The following is a 25186-nucleotide window of genomic DNA, read 5'->3' on the forward strand; positions in this document are numbered from 1 at the left end:
AGGGATAAGGTTGATAGAGAACTTTTGCCCATTGAGAGTAGTCGTGCAATTTTGAATGACGGAGTCAATAGTGATCGACTACCGTTGGCTATCTCTACCGTGAAGGGCTTAGATAATTTACTACAGGGCACATCAAGTATGTATTCAAAATCAAAGGAAATAAAGCTCTTATCGTCTCCCGAATCAAATAGTACCTAAGCATGGTGCTTATTAACTAGGAACGTACCGTTCACCACGTTATTCGAGTTTCGGGCTTGACGAGCATTGATGGTGAAAGCTTGACCTTGAGTTCCTCGAGATGTTTTGGTTTGAGAAGTCGAAGCTTGAGGTGTTGGAGCTTAATAGGCTTGCTGGACCATGGGTTGAGCTTGAAGAGTTGGAGGAGCCATGAATTGGGGTACATGGGGTTGGTAAGCTTGCACTTGATAGGCTTGGTAGGTGTAGTAGGGTTATGGTGCAACACATGCTTGGTGAACTTGGTCGAGTCGAGGACACGCGTTTCGGAGGTGATTTCGGGCATCGCAATTGTAGCAAGCCCTAACGGGGTTAATGATTGGAGCACGAGGGATGGCTCGATTGGGTTGGTTTTTCGGTGCAAACCGCGGTGGAGCGGCTTGCACACGAGGTGCTTCTCGACAATATTGGGTAAGGTGGCCGAATCGGTGGCAATGGGTGCACACCCAAAAAGTGGCTTGGGCTGGGTGGTGGCATTGGCAAGTGTTGCAGTAAAGGTGTGGGCCGGTGTAGGGCTTCTTGTTTGGAGGGGCTTGTTTGGCTTGTGGTTGGGCTAAGACATAATTTTGGGAGTTGGGTTTTCTCTTGTTGTTGCGGTAGTGGGATGAGTTGTTGTGGTTGTTATTCTTGTAGGATCCGGGATTAGAGGTTTCGGGCTTAGATTCCTTAATGGGCTCAGGTGTGGGCTTATCGTTGGGTTTTTTAGAACTCTTACGCGTCAAGGTCCCGGCCTTAATGTGGTTCTCGGTGAGGGTACTGGCTAGGATGATGGTATCATGGAGGGTCTGAGGGTCACGACTTAGGATGGAATCTTGGATTTTCATAGGCAAACCCGAGATGTACTTGTCGATTGAACGTTCAAGGGGAGTGACCATGTGGGGGATGAGAAGGCTCAATTCATGGAAACGATCGTTGTAGATGGTGTCATTACCACATTCTTGTTTCAAATTCCATAACTCCTCTTCCAACTTCCGAAGTTCATGTTTCGGGTAAAACTTCTTGAGCATGAGTTTCTTGAGGTCATCCCATGGCAATGCCATGGAACCCCTCTGCGCCAAGTGTGCGCTTCTTACCGTTCCACCAATTGAGGGCATTCTTCTTGAGTACGCTAGAGGCCTAAGTGGTTTTCTTGTCCTCGAGACATTCACAATGGAGAAACACACTCTCCATTTATTCGAACCATTGGAGGAGAACGGTAGCACCGTCGATACCGAAGTATTCGGGCGGGTTGGCACTCTTGAATTGTTAGATGGAGCAAGAAATTGGGTTCGGAATTATGGATGATGTAGGAGCATTCACAGTTTGCAATTGAGATATGATCGTTGGGAGGGCTTCCACGATGCCCTTAGCAATGCAGGTTGACATGTTGCAGCCAGAGTTGCCGGTGCGACGGTTACGTTTGAGGAGGCGAGAAGACATACGACAAGGGTAAAATGTGTAAAGTTCGTAAGACTCGGGAAAATGTCGCAAGTATAGAAATTGACGAAATATAGTAATCGTGCATTGAGGTTGGGATTGTGTTTGAGGCTGAGAATTTCATTACTTAGGGAAAGTTTTGATCTTGTAATTTTTAATATTATGATAACATATCTTAAAATGTAAATGGATTCATTTGTTGGTTAGGGCTTCATGAATCACCATGGGTCCTTCCAACAAAATGAAAAACCTTGAAAACTCAAATAAAATCATTTAAAATCGAATTGAGGGGGTGTTGTGGTAGACGGTTTAAGTAATTCGGCAATCACCCCGTGTTTACATACTTCTCCCATCAACTTCAACAAATCACAATACGGAAAAACCCAGTTTAGCCGCGTATCACCGTGAATTCGGTTATAAATTTAAGGATGTGATTGTCACCGACCACGTTTGATACAATGAGGGTTGTAGATTCGGGTACGTTTGATGTGATATGCTTTGGCCTAATAAGTACCACACCCTTACCGAACACTCTAGGAAGGCAACCAGGTCTCGCGATTGATTGAGATTTATGCGCATTGCACTTCCTCAGGCTCGCAAGCCTTGGTGTCAATGGTTCGATAAACAAGTGCGTCCCTCTTATAGTTAGTACATATCCGTCCCACAAATCATCCTCAAAGAGAGGGAGTGAAAAGGCGGTATTTCTTAAGGAAATTCCCATTTTTTTTTTAAAATTATCGTTCTGAAGTTTTGAAAACAATTTTGAGAGTGAAGCATAGCCTCGGATTAAGTGTGTGCTTTTGTGTACCATTGTATATGATGAACAATATAAATATGCTAAGCTATGTACAAAAATTTAAACAAATAGGGTGCACGTATAAGCATGCTACTAGGTCGTTACGTCTAACCACCTATCTTATAGCCTTCGGTTCTTTTACCAATCTGTCACACCCAAACGTATGGCGGAACATGCCGGGGAGCGACAATTTTGTATCATAGCTCAGAAGACACTAAGTAAAATACACGTGTCAATATCTAAATTATCTATTCATATATCAAATTTAAAAAACACAAACATTGTCACAAAAATACCGTTACATATAAATATTCAAAACATAAATGACTTAAAGCAAATGTGTTCTTCATTAATCAAAGTAACCTAAGGTATCGTCTAACTTCAATACTTGATGCATCCAATAAAGCTACCTACGTCATGCGTGAAAATATATATTTTTGTCAACATAACGTTGAGCAAGTAAACCACAGTTTTTGAGTATATATAACAATAAAAGGACAATTCCATGCAATAATCGTACATTACTACAACTAGTAAACAATAAATAAAAGTTGTCTTTTCAACCGAATCGCATTGATAACAGTTTATGATGTGTGCTGTAAGTGTGGTTAAAATATGATGGATTGGATATTAGCTTTTGCCCAAGATCATGTTTTAAATTTAAAAAAGTGATTTCTACAAAGACTAAACACACACAAAATAGGCAAGTGCACCTATCGTATATGTAGAATAGTATTGGTAAGAAACAAGTATCGATCCGTGGACACAAATGTTTCTAATAATGAATCGTTGTTTTACTTTAATCGGAGGTTTTTATCATTTTGGGGTTAATTTTTTTGAACTTTTTATAAAATATAAATATTTATATATAATATATAGGTGACCAAGACGAGAGATTAAAAAACAAGTAGTTCAATTATATGAAGGTTACCATCTAAGATCAAGAATCCACTCCATTTTATCATTGATAATTAATATGTAAGCATGTGGTAAACTTGCCGCCATAATATATGATAGATAGCTCCTCATTTCTAAGCGAGCATCTATGACAAAAAAGGAGTAGCATATGCATTTTAAAGTCGAACATTTCCTAATGTCATGCTACCTCGAGAATGTCAATTTAAGTTAGCAAGTAGTTTCGTAAAGTAGAAAGATTAGGATTGACTTTGATTTCTCAAATACCAATTCTAACAACTTCGGGTGGTTATAGTTTATCACATAACCTCCCCTTGGTTGATTTAAGTAGTTTATAATTGCACATTCCGTTAGCATATGATTTCTTTAACTAGCATGATATCCTAAGCAATTGCGTTAGCATGCCATTTTCGGATTACCAAAACTTAGAGAAATAGATCATAACTTATATCTCATCATTTGTAAGTACAATATAAGGATCCATGTTTCGATAAGTTATCAAATTATTTCTATCTTTCAAGAACATGAATCGATCATGAATGATTGCCAATATAATTGACAATCACCAACTTTGAATTGTTTAATTAATATGGTGAAACATTTCTCATCAAAAGATAATTGCAAGATAACCATGTAATTTACTAGACTAAACCACATGTCTTATATAATTATCAATTAAAACAAAGCTTCTTCATAGATATTAGATGGTAAATGGAGTTTAGCTCATAATGAGCATGGTTATGAACATTAGAATGGATGATGATAACAAACACATGATTAAACTAGTACAATCTAACAAAATGTGGATTAATCTTATTTTTTCTTGATGATGATGATGACATCCAAGCCTTCAAACTCTTCACTAGATCTTCAATATGAGTGTTAGTGGGTGTTTTTATAAGTGAAAACCGGATAGAACTCTCTTCAAGGCACACCAAATGAGTGCAACATGAGCCACTATTTATAAGCAACCTGGAGTGAGAAGCACGGCCCCGTGCCTTGTTGGGCACGCCCCGTGCTTAATTATAACATGTGCTAAATTCATTTTGTCTTTTCTTGTAAATTTTTGTCTTTTCTGGTGTTCAGAAGAATGGGGGCGTGTTTCTTGATTTTCTTATGTTTTCTTCCGTTTTTCTTCGTCTTTTCGCTTGTTTCTTCATTTGGGACTTGGTTTCACCTGAAATTATATTTTATTATGATAAGTAGCCTTCTGTGCTATGTTATTTGATAAAAATTACAGTTTTTAAAGATTATTTGATGCTAAAAAGATGTATAATTTTATGTATATCAAACATCCCCACACTTTAACATTGCTTGTCCTCAAGCAATCTATTTATAAATATTCTCTAAAAACAACAAGTTTTGGATTATAGCTTAAACATCCCCTAAAAGTGTTCCAAGAAAATGGAAACAAAATAACCAACTTTAAATCATTGGAATATATGTAGTGATAAATAAAAAAGCAAATTTGTTTTTATGAGCTTCTGTTTATGCAGAATGTCACATTCTCACAATTTTCAATCACACTCGGTTTTATATATCTGACCATACCTGTGATGTTTGTATGTGAACACTCTTAGTCAATACGTAACCTGTGACAAATAATCTTGTAGCAAGTTCAAATCTCCACCTTTTTGAATGGTTGCATAAATCAGAAGGTAATAATGGTTGGTTTTGGGTGAGTAGGGATTTTGGTATTTTGTGGTGGTGCAAGGGTTTAGGTTAATGATGGTGAGGATGGTAAATACAACTTTTTGTTGATTGTCAGGAGTCTTAAGATGTTTTCAATGGTTAGCTCTTTCTCCCAATTGCTGAAAATATATATATATATATATATATATATATATATATATATATATATATATATATATATATTATAGTTTACAAACCTAGTGACCCTTTTATATACTTATTGTTCAAAACTATGAAAATTGCTCACCAACATTCATGTTGAAAAATTTTATTTTATGCAATGTTACAGGCTTGATAATTGCTTGAACGAAGAATTAAGGAACGTAGATTCTTTTGAGACCAGCCATAAGTCCAGCTGAAAGATGAGATGAGACTCTTATTCTCCTCCCGCCCATATACCAGACCAAAATGATAAAAGAGCTTTCTCACGTCCATCTGTCAGTCTTATTTCCTCCAGCTCCCTTTCTATTGTAGCAGCTCCGGCCTTTGCCTCATCTAAGGGGTCGGGGTGGGGTTTAGAAAGAGTAAAGTTACTAGTTATGCCTGCCCGGCAGTGAAAAAGCAATCGATCGTACGACCCCTTCAAAGATCTATCTATATTTTCTTTCTTCTACAAACAAAGAAAACTGTCAAGCAAGGAAGGCGCAGTAAAGAAAGCCTTTTTTCGATCTTGATTATAGGTCATAGTACCTACCCGCTTTCACAGGCTTTTGAGTAAAGCTAAATGTATTCAATTTGTTTGTATGAACAAGATGTATTGTTTATTGATTTATGAAATTAATGAGTTGATTAAATATTGTCACTTTAATAGTGTCTTGTGTTCTTGGGCAATCCGTTGCACCCCGGCATGTTCCGCCGCCTTTGGTCTGGGTGTGGCATTGCTGAAGAAGATGAACTATCATTAGGATTTACTGAAGAAACTACTGGATCAACTGTTTTGGGAACAGCAGAAACAAATGTCTTTGACTTTGGCACATGACCAATTCCATAGAACATTTCATCCACAGGTGGGGAATTAAAGCTAAAGTGAGGAAGGCTAGTATAGTTATTATTAAAAGGAGGTGGAACTGCAGTACTATCATAGCCTATTTCTGTCTTTATTATTAACCCCATCTGTGCCCCAATTATTTTATTCAGCTTCTCAGAAGCTAACTCAAAGTTTTCAATGGTAATTTTTCTTTGAGCTAAATCTAGTTCTAACTCAACAATCTTAGCATTTAACTCAATAACACGTTTTTCATGATGTTCAGCTAATTTTTTAGTTATTAAAACCTTTACACTAAGTTTAGCCATGTCATCGCCATGAGGTTTAATCATAGTAGCATAAATCTTCTCAGCCTTTTAAGCTCATCATTTTGACATTTAATGCTATGAATTTGATCTAGAATTTTAGCATTATGATTTCTATAGTGAAGGACCTTATCAATACAAGCTGGTGTGCAGAGATTGTGTACCTCGGGAATGAGAGAGGCAGGTGCAGGTATTCCATCAGTTGTGCTTGATGAGGTGCTTGCTTGATCAGTGAAGGCCATTCCAGCAAAAGTCAGAAGATTCTTCAGTTCCTCAAATTGATCATCTTCCCAATCTGGCTGGGTTGATTCAGCAGTTCTTGTGATCATGGCCTTTGAGTTCGACTCAAAGTTACCCTTGTATCCACTTCCTTGACAGATTCTAGGGACTCTTGACTTCGAGGAGTAGTTGGGAACGTGCCTCTTGTCTAATATTTTACCACCTTCATTGTCAGACACCTCAGTGATCTTGATATCATTCATGGCCATTGGTGGATTTGTGCATTCTCGAGAAAAATGACCAGGTTCCCAACAATTGTAGCATCTCAGCTTGTCCTTCTCAAACCCAATGTTCTTCCCATCAGCATCCTTGAAGCTGTTCTTCCCATCAGCATCCTTGAAGCTGTTCTTCCCATACTTCTTCATAAAGTTACTAACTCGGTCAACGGCCATGGCCATCTGGCATTTTATGTCCATTTTCTTGAGATCTTTCTTGTTGATCTCAGGAAGATCTCTTTGCTTAAAGGAAGGAGGAAGCAACTTTCCTTGCAATAACTCCTCATGGCTTGCCATAAAGGCATGAAACAGTGCCAAGTTGGAGTCATTATGTGAGATGGTTTGAGGAGCAGAGTAAGATGGAGTGCTGGTTGAAGGTTTGATCCCATGAGCCTTTAAGGCTTGTGCAACGGCTTTGTCAATAGCATTCTGAAAGGAAATGGAGCTTGAGCTTGATGAAGCTTGGGGTACAACAGTAGTCTTGAATGATGAACTTCCATTGGGAGCAGCAGTGTGAGATTGGCTTATGAATGCCGTGCTTACACCATAACCAGTAGTCATGCCAGCTTTGGAAAGAGAACTGATGTGATTACCCATCCTTAATTTTTCGTCCATTTCAAATGACTTGATGATGGAGGTCAAGTCAGCAATGCTGGTAATCTAAAGATTGGTAGTCCTCTTAATTGTAATGACAATACTGCTCCATGCATAGGGAAATGAGTTGAGTAACTTGTCATTGATCTCAATTTGATTATATTCAATCCCAACACTGTTGATTTTAGTGATCAAAGTTTCAAATCTTGAGATAAGACTAGCTATAGTTTCTCCTTGAGCATAGTTAAACATGTTGAACTCTCCCTTCAACATCCCTTTTCTGTTGTTTCTCATTTCCAAGTTACCTTCGAACTTGTTCACTAAGGCATCATAATGAGTCTTGGTTGTGGTGTAGTCCCTCAAAGTTAGTGCAATTTCACGCGAGAGACATACACGCAGGACACCAAAGGCTTTGTTGTCTTAATTAAACAACCTTCTGTCATTTTCATCATAATAAGCCTCTTGCTTTGGAACAGCACCATCAACAGTTGAGGTTGTGGGAATATGAGGACCTTGTTCAAATGATCTAATGAGATTGTAGTCAATGATCTTGAGGAAGTTCTTAAATCTCCACTTGCATTCATCAAAGTTATTATCCCCATTCATTAGCTTTGGTGGCTTTGTAGTGGTTCCAGCCTCGTTCTCAAACATCACACAACTTCTTATGACTTCGTTACTCATCTTAGAACTTTGGTTGGCCATTTCTCACACTTACACGGATTCTGCTCAAAACACAAGTATGAACTATTCGAATGGTTGTTTGAATGATATTCGAATGGGTGTTTGAATGTAAAGTAACTTAACACAAGATTATTCAAATAGAACAAGTAACTTTTGAAAATTTCTAAGTTAAAAATATTCGAATGAACAGATATTCGAATGGTGTATTCGAATGTCTTGATTCGATTCGAATGTTTTGATTCGAAATGGTTTACTTGTTCATTTCGATTAAACTTGGAGTTCAATTAAATTACACTTGTATTCGAATGGAATGTTGATTCGAATGGACTGTTGATTCGAATCCTCACTCGATTCTAATTGAGATTCGAATAGACTTAACTTGTATTTTGGGAAAGTTCATAAACAACTTTCCTGCCACCTTTTCAAACAACCCTTTTTCGTGTATATTATTACTTTCAAGCACAACTTTGTAGATCTACACAAAACCCAAAATATTCACTTGTTCAAACACCAACACATGAAGATTAAACACCACTTTAACCCATAATTCATGCACTTTAAACACAAACTTTAAAGATTTGAAGCTTGAACACACTTTTTTCTTGAACATTTGATGACTTTTCTTGAGTTTTATGAACTCGTAACCCACTAAACCTCTTGAAAATCCGTCTTTCTTCACAACAAGACCAAAATCCAAGGTTGTGACCCAAGATCTACAACTAGTATAGCCTGAAAGCTCTAATACCAATTGTAGATCCCTTGACCGGATCTAACAACAATCTTGGATCAACCTCTACACTAGTTGGCGGAAACAATTAATTAGGACCGATATCTTGGATCTTGTTGTGATGTTTATTACGGCCGAGAGCAAGAAGAAAGAGAGAGAGAGAGAGATAGAGAGAGAGAGAGAGAGTTTGTTTGTGTTAGGTTAAGATATTTGCCAAAAGTTACTTGTGTTTGAGACACACACATAATATATAGTGTGTGTGATCTCATGCCTCTATTCATTGATAAACGGCCCAATGGGCTCCAAAATACAATGACCTAAGGCCGAAACATACAAAGATAAATGTTTAACAAACACAAACAACCGAACGAACTACAAACTAAACATAAGAAACAAATACGAAAAACTAACAACTAAAAGGGCCTTGCAAAAATAAAAGTCTACTTTATTAAGATAAAAACACAATCATATAACAAAATTGTATTTTATTTGAAAATTTTACACAAAAATATTTCGTTCTTTCATAAGACCACATCTACTTATCTGTCACCGGGTCCTTCTTGGTGTGGATCCTCACAATCACCTCAACCATTGTGGGTTCCTTTCCCAACTACGGTGCTACAACAATATATGTTATCAATACTAATTTATTAACATACAACTTGAGTTAAATATAATTATGGATTACAAAATATTTACATAACATTTTCACCCGATGTTGAGAAAATGACCCCCAGGTGTAGGCAAGACGTATCCCTATGCTTACTATCGCAGTTTGATTTGGTTTGCTTGGACTTTGCTCGCCTCTACTTTCCATCGTTTTTGTTTAATAAATAATAAATTTAACATTTCATTTCATTTTTTTAATAGCATGGGCATTTTAGACATTTCACACGCACTTAACTGAAAAAATTAGCGTTCATTCACTCGAAGGAGCATGAGCATCTATCTTACGTTTTAGAAACAGTCGAGGATCATACAAATAGTTTTAGGAAAGTGAAGAGCAAACAGGTAATATGTATATTCGCGTCCGTGTAATTGTTACTATTTATATATTTGAATCAAGATAATCTTGAATGTTACTTGATTGATGGATTCAGTTTTAACCTTTTAGGAACTACCTCACAGAATCTTGGTACTCACGAAACCAAAAGGTGCTCAAAGTAACCTATTTGGATCTTTCAATGCAGTTGAAACCCTAGTCCCTACTACAGTCGGCCCTTTGTGTCATTTAGTATATTCAAGAATATGCTCAATCAAATAATGTGTTAATTGGCCGTGCATCTCTTGATGCCAATTGGTTCTAGCAATTCTCCTATGTTATTTTATTGTTGTGTCATACCTAGATGTCTTGATTTATTCATTTATTTTGTATTTTGTAGTTTCTTTCTTCATATCCTTTTGGTAAAGTTGTGCCCATTTAGTAAACTATGTCATTCAATACAAAATAAGAAAATTACAAAATTTGTATATTTTGAGATTTTCCTTTTGTCAGCTTGCAAATGTATTTTTGTTAATATAAGAAATGCAGCTGTTCTTTACTATAGTTTCAAGAAAGTAAATTATTAGTTTTTGTTTTGTCTAATTGGCATTTGTTTATTTATGATTTTATATGCTTATACTTATTTTCGTTTTTTGAACAGCCATTACTAATTTATATCAATAAGGAGCTACTAACCCAGTCGATAATCTCTATTTCACCCTTTGGAGGAAAACCAGCAGGTATGAATCCTGGATAATCTCTATTTCACCCTTTGGAGGAAAACCAGCAGGTATGAATCCTGGCGTAACCTGGAAGTTGAAACCCCTAGTTATTGTCACATATGGGATTGACTAGGGATGGCAAATGTGACCCATTAGATTGAATGAGTTGTATTAAAATATATATAATGGGTCAGAATGTATATAATACATTCTGACCCATTATATATATTTTAATACAACGCATTCAACCCATGGGTCACATTTGTCACCCCTAACTTAAACCTAAGATATTCCCCATTTTTAATTGAAGTTTTCAGGTGTCTCGCATATGTCACTTAGATTGAAAATCTTTTATTTATATGCTTACATGTATCTCGTTTTTATATCATTTGTTTGTTCTACATATGATATCCCAAACCATATGAATTAAGTAGAAAACTAAAACCATTAATTTTTAAAATTTCAGAAATTTTTCACAAAGTGTAAACCTAAAGTATGTTACAAATTATTAGCATATATAAATAGCAAACATGTTACTTTTATATGTTAGAATCCAAACTTGTTGTTTTTAACAATTAATTTTCTGAAAAAACAACTTTTTACCCAAGAACTATATACACAAAGTATACTTATTCTTGAGTTAAAAGTTTATAACACGGTGATTTAAAACAACGCCAGTGATGAAGTGAAAATTTTAAACTTTTCTTGTTATAATATTTCTCGTATTTATCGAAGAAATGTGTTTTTATTTCCATACCCAATTTATTCTTGTAAGCGGGGACAGAGTGGAGACCTTGAAGAGCCGGGAAAGGGTGGGAAAAATGAATAAGCCCGACAAGAAATTATAACCCCCCCCCCTCCACCAGAGGGTCGGTGGGTTTGTCTAGGGTATTTTTTTCACTGAATTCGTGGAATACTCACCAATTTACCCGACGATTTTGATACATTTTGTACGCTTTTGCTAACTTTTTCTTAGAAATTGAATTAGGGGTTCAAGAAATGGTGGGACGACTCCATGTCTTCTAACTATCTCTTTCATTATTTATATTATTATATAGTTTTTAATGCTACTTATAAAAATAATTTAATCGTTCAAGTGCATCTACAAATACAAATAGTGTTTACAAACTCTTATATATACCCCTCAAATTCTGTATGTTTATATACCAACATATTTCACAACCTTACTAGTAGCTATCAAATCTATTCCTTTCCCATGGCTTTCTCCCCTTCATTTTCAACCATCAAAAACTATGGTTCGCGGTCATGCATGGGCGTTGCAAACCAAGGTAGTCGTGGTGCAACCTTTGGGCAAGCTATATTATGGGAAAATAGTAAGAGTAGAGAGTTAGGAATAGCAAGTGTAGCAACTGGTTTGCCACCGGTTGTTCAGCAACAACCAAGGAAAGAGGTGGCAAAAGAGCGGAAGCTGGCCGCTTGGACTAGTGTCCAACAAGATCGGTGGGAAGGCGAGCTTGTTGTAGAAGGAGAGATCCCTAAGTGGTTGGTAAGTTTGTGTTTGCATTTGTGTGATTGTGTCTTATGTGTCAAAGCTTGAATCATGATGCATTTGATTTATTATTCAATATGCTAGTGCAAATCTTTTGATAGCAATTGTAGTGCACCACTTTAATTAACACCCATACTATTATTCTAGTATAGTACTACATAACACTTGATCTATAGATTTTTCTAAATATTTTATAGAGTTTTATTAATATAAATCAGTTAAATTAATAACTATGCATGCCCATAAATGTTTTGATTTGTTTAAATCTGGAGAATATGTTAAATTTCTTCTCATAATCTTAATTTCACTAAAAGAATTACAAATATTAAACAATGCTAGAGTATATACAGGCAAATTGGATTTTATTGATTGAAAGTATATATAACTCATTGATCATCAATTGATAATACTCCGTAATCGGTACTAGCAATTTGATATTGACACTAATACCTTCACTTCCCGTAACCATGGATAATAATTTTGTATACCCTTAACTATTCGTTTATGTCATTTCAAAATTTATATTATCCAAATCAATTATTATATTACAAACATGTTTGTTGCCACCCATTAATGTCTTTCTGTGTCTGCTGCTTTCACTACACTAAACTTATGATATATATGTTATTTTGAACATCACTTGAATTATAATATGTCAACTTTTGATTCACAACCATGCAGAATGGGACTTACTTGAGGAATGGACCAGGACTATGGCACATAGGAGACTACAACTTCCGCCACCTATTCGACGGGTACGCCACCATTGTCCACCTCCACTTTGAGAACAGCCGTCTCGTTATGGGTCACCGACAAATTGAATCCGACGCATACAAGGCCGCAAGAAAAAACAATAAACTTTGTTACCGTGAATTTTCCGAGGTCCCAAAACATGACAACTTCCTAGCATATAGGAGACTTGGCCAATTTATTCTCGGGCGCGTCCCTAACTGATAATGCCAATACTGGTGTTGTTCAGTTAGGGGACGGCCGAGTGGTTTGTTTTACTGAGACAATCAAAGGGTCGATTATTATCAACCCAAATAATTTAGATACGTTAGGAAAGTTCGAGTATAGCGATTCTTTGGGTACCTTAGTCCACTCGGCGCATCCTACAGAGACTGAATCAGAATTTTTTACATTGTTGCCGGATTTGTTGAACCCGGGTTACACAGTGGTGAGGATGGAGCCCGGTTCAAATGAAAGGAAGGTGATTGGTCGGGTTGATTGTCGTGGTGGGCTGTCACCAGGGTGGGTCCATTCGTTCCCCGTAACGGAACATTATGTGATTGTGCCCGAGATGCCATTAAGGTATTGTGCACAAAACTTGTTAAGGGCTGAACCCACACCATTGTACAAGTTTGAGTGGCATCCAGAGTCCAAAGGGTTTATGCATGTTATGTGCAAGGCTAGTGGCAAAGTGGTAAGCTACATTAAACAACATACAATGTTTTGCTGTTTTTTATTTTATTTTTGATTTTTTTTATTATAATTAATAGGTGGATTTGGATTCAAACAAATATTTTTACGCGTTTTACGGAAGTTTTTGTACTTTTCAGCAGTTCGCTAACCTTACAAGCGAACTAATTAGTTCTAACAATTTTTATAGCACGTATACTTTGGTTTAGGATTTAGCTAAGTACTTGGGTTGTAGTCGTTCTTTGAAAGTTTTTGTACTTTGTAAATGGTTCGCTACCTACAAGTGAACTCATGCAAGTTCTAACATCCTTTTTTGGAGTCAGTTAACGAACCGTGCAAGTTCACTTGGATGACAAGCAAACTCTAGGGTTTTTAACCAAACTCTCTGTATTTGCTTTAGAGGTAGCGAGCGAATCACCTAAAAATACATAAACTTAAAAGAATTGTCTTGCTGAATTCTAAGCCACTACAAACACAACTAAATTACAGTATTGTTTATCGTGATTGATAGAAATTTTAATATTTGGTTGTAAAGTTGTATAAAATAACTTTTATTTGTCATGAAACATTAAAGGTGGCAAGTGTGGAAGTTCCTCTATTTGTGACGTTTCACTACATCAATGCATATGAAGATAAAGACGAAGACGGGAGGGTAACCGGAGTTATAGTTGATTGTTGTGAACACAATGCCAACCCAGCAATCCTCGATAAACTACGGCTTCAAAATCTTCGGTCATGGTCCGGCGAGGATGTTCTCCCCGATGCTAGGTACATAGTTATCTTTTGTAACTCATTATCCTTAAATAACACTTTCTGAAAACCAGAACTTGTCATTACAGGGTTGGGCAATTTAAAATACCGCTTGATGGAAGCTCGTATGGAGAGCTTGTAGATGCTCTAAACCCTGATGAACATGGAAGGGGGATGGATATGTGTAGCATCAATCCGGCTTATTTAGGTAAGAAATATAGATATGCTTACGCTTGTGGTGCTCGACGTCCTTGTAACTTCCCCAACACCATTACTAACGTACATTTTGTAGTTACACTTCGCTTGTTATACCTTCTTGAAACTCAAATTAGAAAGAATCTAATCGTTTTAACGTTTATAAATGTTTTAAAGATCGACTTACAAGATAAAAAAGCAACGAGTTGGTATGACGAAGGGTCAGTTCCATCTGAGCCATTTTTCGTTGCACGCCCTAGTGCAACGAAAAAGGATGATGGTAAGTGGATAAGTACTTCGGTTTATATATCAAAAAAACTTAAAACAAAATGTTTTAAGTTACTCATATTTTTTTGTTGTTACTAATGTTTATATGCACAGGAGTCGTGATATCGATGGTAAGTGACAAAAATGGTGAAGGTTACGCCTTAATATTAGACGCGTCATCATTTGAAGAAATCGCAAGAGCAAAGTTCCCTTACGGGCTTCCGTATGGACTTCATGGATGTTGGGTTCCTAAGCGTTAAAGAGGCAATATGATACAAAGGACACATGTATCAAAATTGATGTTTTATATATATATGTATACCTCATTAGTATAGTTATTTGTCTAATTATTTAGATTGTCTAATTATTTGGTATAACTCAAAAGTATAGTTAGATTGTCTAATTATTTGGTGTACATAATGATTTATACATGTGTGTAGACTAGTTTCCTTGTACAATATCACATATGTATACAATAATGAATTTGAATATATAATCTTAATTACTACTCAGATTAATTTAACAATAGACAGACTAATACCCATTAACACTTGCACAACTGCACAAGTATAAACATAAAACATGAAAGAACTTATGATCCACTAGAAATAAATTTCTGTCATATAATTTTGATCTTTTCAAATTGGTTAATTAACATGCAAACACTAGGTTACAAGCGGTTTAGTGCAAACCGGTATTAATATGTGACATAACCAATGTTTTAAAAACCGGTTTAACTGGGTTGAATAATTTACCGGATTTAATTCAAAAATAGTATAACCGGTTGAACTGGAATGTATCGGGAGATTAACTGGGTTGAATAACTTACGTTGTAATATCATATAAATACAATTTCGACTCAAAAAATAACTCAAAAGTGCATTGATAAACATCAAACTTGAACCAAATATCACAAATGATCAATGGCCGAGTCATATATAAAGTTGTACTTTGTATACGAAATTTGACAATTACAAAATATGTAAATAAACCAGCATTGGATTTGCATGATATAAAATTGGTTGATTAATAAATCGTTGTTTACCGTGTTTACTCGTTGTTTCAATTTTATCTAGCTATGTTAAAAGTTATTTTAAAAAATATCAGCCGCAAAAAATATCAAAACTATTTTGGATTTAAAACCGGTTTGGCGGTTTAAACCGGTACTTTTTTTTAAACCGGCAGTGCGATGTTCTACAAACCGCCCAAAATACCGGGCTCTAAATACAGTTGTCTTACGAAATCCGGTATAACCAGTTCAACCGACTAGTACGTACCGGTTTTTAAAACACTGGACATAACTCAATAAAGCTTGTGTGTTACATTTCGTGTAGTCCAATCTGACGCAGAGCGGAATTAAACAAGAAAATAAATATAAAGTTACTAGAGAAATTTATTGTATGATTGAAACATTATGTCACACCCGGCCCTGAGCGGCGGAAACAGCCGGGCGCGCACGAGTGGGGATTGATAATTAAGCACGGGCCATTGCAAAACATTCAAAGATTTTTATTGCGCATGAGAAGTTTAGTACAAACACATTACATTGTTCAAAGATTACAAAAAGAAACATCCAAGTATAAAACTGAAGATTTCCTCGCCATATCCCCTTGCGCGGCGGGTAACCGTGCGCATCGAGGGGATAAAACCAAAATCTTCCAAAAAGCTTGTTTTAGATGTTCAGCGTGTGGTGCTCTAAGTGTGACTCCATGCGCTACCTAGTTATCTCCTGAAAGACACGTAAAAACATTTGAATCAGTATAAACTGAGTGAGTTCACAAGTTTTAGTAACTTGATAAAATCATTCTGAAACATTTCTGGCAACATCATTAACATCTGCTTGGTAAAATCGTATTAACACATAATTCTGACAATATTCTGATAAAAATTGTTCCGCGGGTTACGCGTGAACAAATTCTGGATACGGTGCTCGTCTATGTAAGTGGCGCAGCCACTACGAGCTAAAATAACGTAAAACCGTCCCGCGAGTTACGCGCAGACGTTTCTGGATAACTATGCTCGTCTATGCAAAGAGGCATTGCCCCTACGAGCTAAGGATACTGTCCCGCGGGTTACGCGCGAACAATTCTGAGAAACTGTGCTCGTCCATGCAAAGAGGCATTGCCCCTACGAGCTAAGGATACCGTCCCGCGGGTTACGCGCAGACGTTGTGCCGGAAAACAAGGCGCTCGTCCATGCAAAGAGGCGCGACCCCTACGAGCGGGCTCAACCCCATAGTACTGCCCCATGCCAGGCACTCGTCCATGCAAAGAGGTGCGACCCCTACGAGTGGGCGGATCAAACCAGCAGTCCCTACCCTTAGAGTTCCAATGGTAAAGTGATCACTTACTCGTTCTTGCGCACTCATATCGAAAACCATAGATAACTGTTTGCATTGCTTATCATGAAACATAACTTAAACACGTAATCGTTTGCATAGCTTGTAAGTATACCATGATAAAACATTATTTAAGTACGTGTCCCTCGCCCCGAAAGCAGTTTAAAAACAGTGAAAACAGTGAAAATAGGGGCTGTGAGACTCACCTGTGGTTCTTGTTAAGGGATTAATCGAGATTCGGGTTTTCTTGGTGTTGGCCTCGGAATCGAAGGTCTAGAATACGATTAAATAACAAGTATATATATTAAGATCAAGAAAATAGGAGAATATAAGGGTTGGATAGTAGATCTCAAGGTTATATTCTCGGCTTACCTAGTAACAGGATCGGAGCTGGAAATAACGGATGCTTGGGAAAGGATTAGTGCAAGTTTGTAGTTCTTTGAAGTGTGTTTTGGGTGATAATTTAGGCTACAAATTTATAGGCAAACTCAAGGGAACACAATCCCTTGCTTTAGGGGATTGAAATCTTTTCATATCTAAATGTAATGATGATAAAGTATGGAAGTTATTATTATTTACTTAAGAGTGGAGTGGTGGATAAAAGATTTTGATTTGATTTGGACAGAACATGCAGGTCTGGGGTTGGTGAGAATAGGGTGGCTGACAGTTGACTTTTCATGTTACAGTGTGCTTTTTCAGGTACTTTTGTCAGTGTACAGTAAAAAGTGGAAAATCTCTGAAACACGCTACTGTTTCCTTTCGGGCGGGAGTAATCTCCTTAACTGGAGAATAGACCAAGTGTTCTGCGCGTATAACTTGGTGCGCATAGCTTTCTGCGTATAGGACATGTCTTTGCTGCGGGTAGGTGCGTAACCTTCTCGCAGTTAGGGACATTTGAGTTTCATTTGTAGATTCTCCAGGTGGTCTTGGTATTTCAACATAGTGATCAGTCATGTTGAAGTCAATTCCATCTTGGAGCTTCAGACAAACTAGCTCTCAACGTTCCCGCCATGCGGGTAGGTTAGTTCCCTTCCGCACGCGCATAAACGATGTAGGATGCACCCGCCTTAGCATCATGCGGGATGGCCAAATCATTCACGCATGGCGCATATAACATATGCTCACGCTGGTTCTTAACATGGTGCGCTCGCGCAGGTTGTACATAACAACTGCACGCGCTGACTAACATGGCGCGCTCGCGCAGGGCGCACATAACAAATGCACGCGCTTAATATTTACAATCACCTAATTATTAGGTTGATTACTTAGCTTATGGGTTTGGGAAATTACCGGTTGTCACATTCTCCCCTCGTTAAACGAATTTCGTCCCGAAATTTAGGAGACGTTGCTGGCAGAAGCCATGTTCTGAAAGAGGTGTGGGTATTTTGTGCGCATCTGGTCTTCTCTTTCCCAAGTGAATTCAGGCCCACGCCTCGAGTTCCATTGAACCTTTACTAACTTGATTTTGCTTCTGCGTAACTTTTGTTCTTTCCAATCGGTTACTGCTATGGGTTCTTCTACGAAGTGCAGCTGTTTGTCAATATGAATTTCTTCCAACGGTAAAATCAACGTTTCGTCAGATAAACACTTCTTGAGGTTGGATACATGAAACGTATCATGAACTCCACTGAGTTTATAACGGGTAGACGGAGTTTATAAGCAACTGGACCGGTCCTCTCCAGGATCTCAAATGGTCCAATGTAACGCGGATTTAGCTTCCCTCGCTTACCGAAACGGGGGACTCCCTTCCATGGAGAGACTTTCAAAAGTACTTTATCCCCTACTTGAAACTCCAATGGTTTCCTTCTCATATCAGCACAACTTTTCTGTCTGTCGCGTGCTGCCTTAAGGCGATCCCTTATCTGAAAAATCTTGTCTGTTGTTTCTTTGATCACTTCTGGACCAGTCATTTGCTTGTCGCCCACTTCAGCCCAACACAGTGGGGATCTACACTTGCGCCCATATAACGCTTCAAACGGCGCTGCCTTGAGGCTTGTGTGATAACTGTTATTGTAAGAAAATTCAACCAACGGAAGGTGGGTATCCCAACTACCTCCAAAATCGATCGCGCACGCGCGCAACATATCTTCCAATGTCTGGATCGTTCGTTCGCTTTGTCCATCCGTTTGGGGGTGATAAGCCGTACTCATGTCCAGTCGAGTACCTAACCCCTCTTGTAATGATCTCCAAAACCTTGAGGTGAACCGACTATCTCTATCAGAAATGATGGACACTGGGACTCCATGTTTTGAAACTACTTCTCGAATATATAGTCGGGCTAACTTTTCCATTTTATCAGTTTCTTTAATCGGCAGGAAGTGCGCTGACTTAGTTAGCCGATCTACAATAACCCATATCGTGTCGTAACCCCCAGGTGTCCTTGGTAGTTTGGTGATGAAATCCATGGAGATTTGTTCCCACTTCCACATGGGAATTTCTGGCTGTTGAAGTAACCCCGACGGCTTCTGGTATTCAGCCTTTACCTTTGAACACGTCAGGCACTTACTGACATGTGTCGCGATGGCGCCTTTAAGATTGGGCCACCAATACAACATTTTAACATCTTGGTACATCTTGTCTGCGCCAGGATGTACGGAATACCGCGTCTTGTGAGCTTCGTTTAATACCTGCTCGCGCAGTCCTCCCTTGAGAGGGACCCATATGCGGTTGGCAAAATATCGAGTGTTCCCTTTAAGTTCCAAATTCTTAATCATACCCCCAAGGGATTCAGTTTTAACAAACTCTGGTTTCAAGGCTTCTTGCTGAGCGTCTCGGATGCGCGTAGAGAGCTCTGCGTGAATTGTTAGCTTTAGGGCCTTGACCCGTAGTGTTTTTATTCGCTCCTTTCTGCTTAGCGCGTCTGCTACCACATTCGCTTTCCCCGGATGATACTTGATCTCGCAATCATAATCATTCAACAATTCAACCCATCTTCGTTGCCTCATGTTTAAATCCTTCTGATTGAATATATGTTGGAGGCTCTTATGATCCGTAAAGATTACACATTTCGTACCGTAGAGGTAATGGCGCCAAATCTTTAGCGCGAAGACAACCGCTCCAAGTTCTAAATCATGCGTTGTGTAGTTCTTTTCATTGGTCTTGAGTTGGCGCGAGGCATACGCTATAACTTTGTCTCGCTGCATAAGGACACATCCGAGTCCCTGGTGTGAAGCGTCGCAGTAAACGACGATGTCATCCGTCCCCTCTGGTAAAGATAAAATTGGCGCACTACATAACTTCTGTTTCAACATTTGAAATGCCGCTTCCTGATTCTCGCCCCAAATAAACGCCTTGTCTTTCTGAGTTAGCGCGGTCAGAGGTAGAGCTAACTTGGAGAAGTTCTCAATGAAGCGTCGATAGTAGCCAGCTAGTCCAAGGAATTGCCTCACCTCAGTTGGGGTTTTTGGCGCTTCCCAGTTTTCGATGGCTTTAACCTTAGAAGGATCGACGTGTATTCCCTTCTCGTTTACAACGTGACCGAGAAAGTGAACCTCTCTAAGCCAAAACTCACATTTAGAAAACTTTGCATACAACCTTTCTTTCCTTAACAATTCCAAAATCAACCTCAAGTGTTGCTCATGCTCGGCCTTGGTTCGAGAGTAAATTAGAATATCATCTATAAACACAATCACAAACTTGTCCAAGTAGGGTTTGCACACACGGTTCATCAGATCCATGAATATAGCCGGCGCATTAGTTAGCCCGAAAGGCATCACTAAGAACTCATAATGGCCATATCTGGTTCGGAAGGCTGTCTTTGGCGCGTCTTCCTCATGGACCCTAAGTTGGTGGTATCCTGACCGTAGATCTATCTTCGAATAATAACTGGATCCCTGCAACTGGTCAAATAAGTCGTCAATCCTCGGTAAGGGGTACCGATTTTTGACTGTCAGCTTATTCAGCTCCCTGTAGTCAATACACATCCGGAACGAACCATCCTTCTTCTTAACAAACAGTACTGGAGCTCCCCAAGGTGAAAAGCTTGGGCGTATGAAACCCTTATCCAAAAGTTCCTGTAACTGATTGGATAGCTCTTGCATCTCAGATGGAGCTAATCGATAAGGCGCTCGGGCTACTGGCGCAGCTCCTGGGACCAAATCAATTCGAAACTCGATTTGTCGCGGTGGCGGCAATCCGGGCAGATCTTTAGGAAAAACTTCTGGAAATTCGCGCACTACAGGTAAGTCTTCAATTCTTCGCTCATCTCCCTTCTCTATTACATGCGCCAGGAAGGCGTAGTACCCTTTCCTTAGGCACTTGCGCGCCTTTAGGCACGAAATTAGTTTCGTCGCAACTCCCTTTCTTTCCCCTTGAATCATCAAAGTTTCTCCGTTCAACAGTGGAATCCGAACCTGCTTCTCATGACAAACAATCTCCGCGAGATTCTCGACCAACCAATCCATACCTACCACAATATCGAAACTTCCCAAATCTATTGGCAACAAGTTTATATTGAACTCATGACCTCCCATGACTAATACACATTGCTCAGTCCTTTCATTCGCGCTTAACTGCCTACCATTGGCTAGTTCTATAGTATAAGGTTTGTCTAGCCTACTGGTCGCTAAGCCCAGGGAGTTTTTAAACTCATGGGATATAAAACTTAGGTCAGCGCCAGTATCAAATAAGACAGATGCATAATGACCGTTAAGCAAAAACGTACCGGTTACCACATTCGGCTCTTCCTTTGCTTCACCCGCGCCGATCACAAAAGCTCTCCCGCGAGCTTGGTTTCCTTTCTGTGGGCAATCCCGACTGAAGTGTCCAGGCTTCCCGCATGCGTAGCAGCTGTCGCTCGATCCAGCTTCTCTGATGCGACAATTCATCGCCTTGTGTCCTGGTCTGCCACATTTGGCGCATTCGATTTTTGCGCATTCACCCTCGTGGTGATACTTGCATTTGCTGCACCATGGGCGAGGCCCGCTGTATCCTTTCCTTAATGGTTCCGCGGCTTGAATCGCGTAAACCCTTGTGCTTTCCTGCTTCTTGGGCGGTGGCTGCTTGAAGTCTGACCCTCGGTGGGAGTTCCATTTCCTCTTGGAGTCAGAGGTTCGCTGCTCGTTCAAGCGAGCAGTCAACATACCCGCACGAACCGTATCCCTTGTAAGGGTGATGGCTCGCGCAACCGCCTCGTCAAAGGTCGGAGGGGCGGCGGCGTTGAGCGGGACTCTAACGACAGGAGGTAACCCAAAGATGTACCTCTCGATTTTCTTTTCTTCTGTGTTTGCCATGTCTGGCACCAGCTGGCAAAGCTCGTTGAAACGATTGGTGTAGGCATCGATATCCGTTCCTACCATGGTGTGGTTCCAGAATTCTTGTTGCAAGCTCTGAATTTCTGCGCGAGAGCAGAACTTTCTCATCATCATTTCTTTCAATTCTTCCCAGGTCTTGTGAAGAGCAACTTCTCGCCCCAAAGTCTTTACTTGGAGCTTCCACCAAGACGAAGCTGCTTCTTGGAACATGCAGGTCGCGTAAAGGACCTTCTGGTTTTCACTACATCCGCTGATGGAGAGAACGGTCTCCATCTTGTCAATCCAATTGTAGAGCCCAATGGCTCCTTCGGTGCCTTTGAACGGCCAAGGCCTACAGGCCATGAATGTTTTATAGGATCATCCTTTGTTCAAGGCTCCGGATTCGGGTTCTGGGGTCTCGTTCTCTTGGCGACCCTGACTAGATTCGGCCTTGCTGGCCTCATGCGTTGCAATCGCCTGCGCGATTATTTCTGCGAGCTCCTCGGGTGTCATGGTAATTCCCTTGGCTCTGGTTGGAGGCATTCTTTTCATAAAAAGAAAATATAACAAACTTAGCGCATGTACTCAGAGCACATAATGTTCTTATCTCTAGACACTGTGACCCGTGTTCCTAAGTGCGTGTGTGATTTTTCTTTTGAAAATATTCTTTTGAAAATATTCTTTGAAAAAATATTTCATGCGATTCCCCAAAGGTTATAGTCTAGGTTAAAAAACTTCTTTTCCTAGTTCGCTATAACCAGTGCTCTGATACCAATCTGTCACACCCGGCCCTGAGCGGCGGAAACAGCCGGGCGCGCACGAGTGGGGATTGATAATTAAGCACGGGCCATTGCAAAACATTCAAAGATTTTTATTGCGCATGAGAAGTTTAGTACAAACACATTACATTGTTCAAAGATTACAAAAAGAAACATCCAAGTATAAAACTGAAGATTTCCTCGCCATATCCCCTTGCGCGGCGGGTAACCGTGCGCATCGAGGGGATAAAACCAAAATCTTCCAAAAAGCTTGTTTTAGATGTTCAGCGTGTGGTGCTCTAAGTGTGACTCCATGCGCTACCTAGTTATCTCCTGAAAGACACGTAAAAACATTTGAATCAGTATAAACTGAGTGAGTTCACAAGTTTTAGTAACTTGATAAAATCATTCTGAAACATTTCTGGCAACATCATTAACATCTGCTTGGTAAAATCGTATTAACACATAATTCTGACAATATTCTGATAAAAATTGTTCCGCGGGTTACGCGTGAACAAATTCTGGATACGGTGCTCGTCTATGTAAGTGGCGCAGCCACTACGAGCTAAAATAACGTAAAAACCGTCCCGCGAGTTACGCGCAGACGTTTCTGGATAACTATGCTCGTCTATGCAAAGAGGCATTGCCCCTACGAGCTAAGGATACTGTCCCGCGGGTTACGCGCGAACAATTCTGAGAAACTGTGCTCGTCCATGCAAAGAGGCATTGCCCCTACGAGCTAAGGATACCGTCCCGCGGGTTACGCGCAGACGTTGTGCCGGAAAACAAGGCGCTCGTCCATGCAAAGAGGCGCGACCCCTACGAGCGGGCTCAACCCCATAGTACTGCCCCATGCCAGGCACTCGTCCATGCAAAGAGGTGCGACCCCTACGAGTGGGCGGATCAAACCAGCAGTCCCTACCCTTAGAGTTCCAATGGTAAAGTGATCACTTACTCGTTCTTGCGCACTCATATCGAAAACCATAGATAACTGTTTGCATTGCTTATCATGAAACATAACTTAAACACGTAATCGTTTGCATAGCTTGTAAGTATACCATGATAAAACATTATTTAAGTACGTGTCCCTCGCCCCGAAAGCAGTTTAAAAACAGTGAAAACAGTGAAAATAGGGGCTGTGAGACTCACCTGTGGTTCTTGTTAAGGGATTAATCGAGATTCGGGTTTTCTTGGTGTTGGCCTCGGAATCGAAGGTCTAGAATACGATTAAATAACAAGTATATATATTAAGATCAAGAAAATAGGAGAATATAAGGGTTGGATAGTAGATCTCAAGGTTATATTCTCGGCTTACCTAGTAACAGGATCGGAGCTGGAAATAACGGATGCTTGGGAAAGGATTAGTGCAAGTTTGTAGTTCTTTGAAGTGTGTTTTGGGTGATAATTTAGGCTACAAATTTATAGGCAAACTCAAGGGAACACAATCCCTTGCTTTAGGGGATTGAAATCTTTTCATATCTAAATGTAATGATGATAAAGTATGGAAGTTATTATTATTTACTTAAGAGTGGAGTGGTGGATAAAAGATTTTGATTTGATTTGGACAGAACATGCAGGTCTGGGTTGGTGAGAATAGGGTGGCTGACAGTTGACTTTTCATGTTACAGTGTGCTTTTTCAGGTACTTTTGTCAGTGTACAGTAAAAAGTGGAAAATCTCTGAAACACGCTACTGTTTCCTTTCGGGCGGGAGTAATCTCCTTAACTGGAGAATAGACCAAGTGTTCTGCGCGTATAACTTGGTGCGCATAGCTTTCTGCGTATAGGACATGTCTTTGCTGCGGGTAGGTGCGTAACCTTCTCGCAGTTAGGGACATTTGAGTTTCATTTGTAGATTCTCCAGGTGGTCTTGGTATTTCAACATAGTGATCAGTCATGTTGAAGTCAATTCCATCTTGGAGCTTCAGACAAACTAGCTCTCAACGTTCCCGCCATGCGGGTAGGTTAGTTCCCTTCCGCACGCGCATAAACGATGTAGGATGCACCCGCCTTAGCATCATGCGGGATGGCCAAATCATTCACGCATGGCGCATATAACATATGCTCACGCTGGTTCTTAACATGGTGCGCTCGCGCAGGTTGTACATAACAACTGCACGCGCTGACTAACATGGCGCGCTCGCGCAGGGCGCACATAACAAATGCACGCGCTTAAT

At 39.5% G+C, this 25186-nt stretch overlaps 1 pseudogene across 1 annotated transcript; it reads left to right on the forward strand.

The window, feature by feature from the left end:
* Positions 1–11706: 11706 nt before the first annotated feature.
* LOC143561121 (carotenoid cleavage dioxygenase 8 homolog B, chloroplastic-like) lies at positions 11707–14955 on the forward strand (annotated as a pseudogene). Its single transcript, XR_013140239.1, has 6 exons — positions 11707–12050; positions 12735–13476; positions 14047–14240; positions 14312–14501; positions 14595–14697; positions 14799–14955. The product of XR_013140239.1 is annotated as a carotenoid cleavage dioxygenase 8 homolog B, chloroplastic-like (transcript).
* The last annotated feature ends 10231 nt before the right edge of the window (positions 14956–25186 follow it).

This window comes from Bidens hawaiensis, unplaced genomic scaffold (assembly GCF_021521415.1).
Source record: "Bidens hawaiensis isolate Kalapana, Puna unplaced genomic scaffold, B.hawaiensis_p1.1 tig00020553_1, whole genome shotgun sequence".
NCBI classification, from domain to species: domain Eukaryota; kingdom Viridiplantae; phylum Streptophyta; class Magnoliopsida; order Asterales; family Asteraceae; genus Bidens; species Bidens hawaiensis.